We start from the raw sequence: 3,922 nt of genomic DNA, 5'->3' as shown, positions 1-3,922 counted from the left end.
CACATGGCAGAGTAAGCCACAGCTAGGCAGAGGGTATAAGGTGAGATAAAAAACGAACGGAAGCCAACCATTTCCTCTTCCCCAAATGCTAGGGTCTCCACAAAATGCAGCACATTGCTGATAAGGAGAAGAAATCTTATCTTAGAATGAAGTTTGAAGTGTTGATTAATATCTTGGACTGAAATGAGAATATGTTTTTAACTTAACATGAATATAATACAGAAAAGCTATGGGGCCTATTGAAGCTTCTCCTACTTAAATAATTTTTAAGTCACCCATTGGGAGATGGAAGTAAAGTTATATTTTATTACATCCCGTACACCGTGCATTGGTTAAAGCACATTGCAGATATTTGTTCCCAGTCTGTTCTTTGGCTTTCTTTATATTATAACATATTTATAGACATTCTCAACTCTAAGTCATCAAATTCATCTATCATTGGAAGGGCCTTCTTATCCTAAGATTATAAATATATTCTAATTTTTTAAAATTCACACCCCGAGGGCAGCCGCGGGTTGGGGGGCGGGGGGGACACCGGGATGGGCGTGGGTGGAGGGCGCGAGCAGACCCAGTGCACCGACCATGGCCTCCAGGCGCCCCAAGTGCGACAAGACCCAGTACTTCGCGGAGAAGGTGCGCTACTGGGCAAGGACTGGCACACATTTCTCCTTAAGTGTGAGCGCTGCGACACAACGCTGATGCCCGAGGGCCATGCCGAGCACAACCGGAAGCCGTTTTGCCACAGCCCTGCTGTGCCACACTGTTTGGACCCAAAGGGGCGAACATCTGAGGTGCTGGCTCCTACGTCTACGAGAAGACCTCTGAGGTGGGACCACAGGTCACTGGCCCGTCGAGGTCCCCGTGGCCTGATCCGAGGAGCGCAAGGCGAGAAGCCCCCCAAAGAGGCCCAGCAAAGCCTCTAGCATCACCACGTTCACCGAGGAACCCCACATTTTTCCTCGCAGCAACAAGAGGGTCTGCTTTGCTGAGAAAGCGATGTCTCTCGGCAAGGACTGGCACCAGCCAGGCCTGCGCCTGTGAGCGTTGCAGGAAGACACTAACACCGGAGGGGCACGACGGCCAAACCTACCGCCACCAGCCCTGCTGCAGAATACCCTTCAGACCCAGACACTGGAGCTGCGGGCAGCTACATCTACGAGAGGAACGCTGAAGGCAAAGTCCAACCCTTGGTCCACGGCCTCCTCTTGGCGGTCATGGGCCCCTGTCCCAGGGCCCCACTGCCTTTCTCTTGGGGGGAAGTGACCAGCTGCTCAGTCTTTTCCAGTACATCCTGCTCTCTAGTCCAGGGCCTTCGCTGAGGGAGGAGGAAGCCACCCTGGGCGGTCCCCAGAGGAGGCCTGCCCGTTCCCGTTTATCTAGGTGCCTCTGCCTTTGTATTCTAGCACCTGTTACCCCCTTTTATGTCCTTGTGCTCCCTATCCTGTGACTCCCTCCACATCTGTATCTCACGGTCCCTGTTTTCCTGTATATCTCTGCGGCCCTGGGTGTGTCTCTCCGAGGAGGCCATCGACTCCCCTTTCTTGCTGTCCCACCCCTGCTCCACAGTGTTATTTATCTCCTTTTGCCACTGTGGCCACAGCCAGGCCCCTTACGGTGTTCCTGGACACGGCGCCGGGCCAAGGCCCTGTGCCATCTCCCACACTGCCTTGCCCACCTGTCACTCACGTGTTCATGAGCTCTGCCAAGATTTTATTCTTTAAGAAAAGTTTTGAGAGCTGCAGGAAAAAAAAAAAAAATGCACACCCCATATTTTAGTTTTCTACAATTAGTTTTTAAATACATCTGGAATTCATTTTGCGGATATTGTTATAGTGTCAACCCTTTCCAGAAAATCATCTTCAGCTGGGGAGAGCTGCCTTGCTATAGGTCACACCTGCTTCCCAGGGTCAGCCCACATCCAATGACTGATCCACATGGGACAATAACATGCAGGCCTCCTGACCCCAGGGTTGACAACTAAATATAATAGACCCCAGCCTCAGACCTCCTCTTATGAGGCCGCTGACACTAAATTGTCGCTCAACTTCTCCTCTGCCTACTGCTGCTTCCCTCGCATCCCTCTCTGATATTGATCCAAAAAGCAAATCCCTAGTAAATTTCCTGCCAAAAAATTCTGTCTCAAGAACTGTTTCTTGGGGAACTCAAATTCGTCTGCAACAAATCTGAAGTAGTTAACTGAATGTATTTCTCTTCCAAATGCAGAACTCACAGTCTCAGTACCAATTACTCAACAATTAATCCTTTTGATTTAAAATATTACTTTTATTACATATGGAATTTCCCATTGACGATAAGTCTGTTATTGGTCTATTTTGTCTGACTCTTCTAATTTTATTTTCTAAAAATTTTGTTATACTTTAGAAGAAGATCTGTTATCAGGTCAGGCAAGTTATTCATTATTTTTATGAAAAGTCTACTGGTTATTCTTTTATAGATATATTTGTTTTTTCCTCTTCCAGATTAAATTTAAATACATTTTCTCAAATTCATATAAAAATTTATATAAAAATTTCAATGTGGATTTTATTTATTATTGCATTGAATTCAGGGAATAATGTATGGAAAAGTGAAATCTTTACACTGTTGAATTTTCTTATCTAAGATTTTTACACTTCTCTATATACTCATGCATTTTTCCCTCTTACAGTTTTCTTCTTACATATCTTAGACTTATCTCTTGAAAGGTTTATTTCTAGATATTTTGGAATATATATTATTATGTATGAATGGTGTCTGATATTTGTAGATCAAATTATATCTTATCATTTTGATAAATTCTGTTATTCTAATAATATTTTGGTTTATACTCAGATTTTCTGGGTGTACTGCCACTTCTATCATTTTCTTTCTAATCAAGTATTTAATTTCTTTCTTGTTATTATGTTGGCTGTGATCAACAGCACAGTGACCATGATAGCAACTACCCTTGGCCGATTTAAGACTTTGATAGAAATTCTACTTATATCTCACCAGTGATTATGACTTTTGCTGGAAATTTCTCACAGATACTAAATAGCCACTTCAGGCTGAGTCTTAATGGTAAGTCAACCACAAGTAATTGGGAAAATAACAATAAAGTGAGATAAACCCAGAAGTCAGAGAGAGGATGATGGGTCTGATCGCCTGAATAGGTGGTTTCTATCAAAAAAAAAATTATTGAAGGGAACAGATGGCAATTTTAACTAATGAATGAACAAAATAACTAACTAAATAACTAACTAACTAACCGACTAAATGGATATAAAGAGATTAAGTTATAAAACAAAGATCTTTTAGAAACAAAAACAAATGATTTTCAAATTTTATAATTAGGAGAGATATTCAAAGGGAGAACAGACACAGCTGAGACTAGATATACAGGCAGGAAAACCCTGGGTAATTAATATCTCTAAACACAAACAACAAAAAACAAATATTCGGAAATCATAAGGTAAATCAAAAGTCATTTGTAGTATAACTCCAGGCATTCTAATATATAGTTAGTAAGAGCTCCAAATAGGAATAAAAGAACTGATGAAAGAGAGGTATTAAATAATGGAAGAAATTTACTCTGAGAGGAGAAAAGATAAATTCTTCATAGTTGAAATACTGAATGAGTTTCTCAATAGGGCTGCTGAAATGAAACTTGGCATATCCTAGTAAAATTCTCAAACTTCAGGAATACATAGAAATTTATTCCAGACTTAAGAAGAAGAAAATATTCCTTTAGAGAAGGGAGAAATATTCCTACTGGCACTATAGCTCCAAAGCATACAAAAATAAAAATAAAAAGAACATGAATTTTACAATATCCATGTACAGAAGGAGAATTTAAGACCGAATGCACTAACAAGATAAAGAAACATTATGTAAGATAAAAAGCCACAATTATTGAAGAAGATATAAAGATTATAAACCAATG

The 3,922-nt window shown here is 41.2% G+C and overlaps 1 pseudogene; it reads left to right on the top strand.

Moving 5' to 3' along the window:
- The first annotated feature begins 582 nt into the window (after nucleotides 1–582).
- On the top strand, nucleotides 583–1,319 carry LOC107514153 (annotated as a pseudogene).
- The last annotated feature ends 2,603 nt before the right edge of the window (nucleotides 1,320–3,922 follow it).

This window comes from Rousettus aegyptiacus, unplaced genomic scaffold, assembly GCF_014176215.1.
Source record: "Rousettus aegyptiacus isolate mRouAeg1 unplaced genomic scaffold, mRouAeg1.p scaffold_m13_p_12, whole genome shotgun sequence".
Classification (NCBI taxonomy): domain Eukaryota; kingdom Metazoa; phylum Chordata; class Mammalia; order Chiroptera; family Pteropodidae; genus Rousettus; species Rousettus aegyptiacus.
The sequence above is the reverse complement of the archived record's forward strand: the minus strand, read 5'-3'. Positions and strand labels throughout refer to the sequence as shown.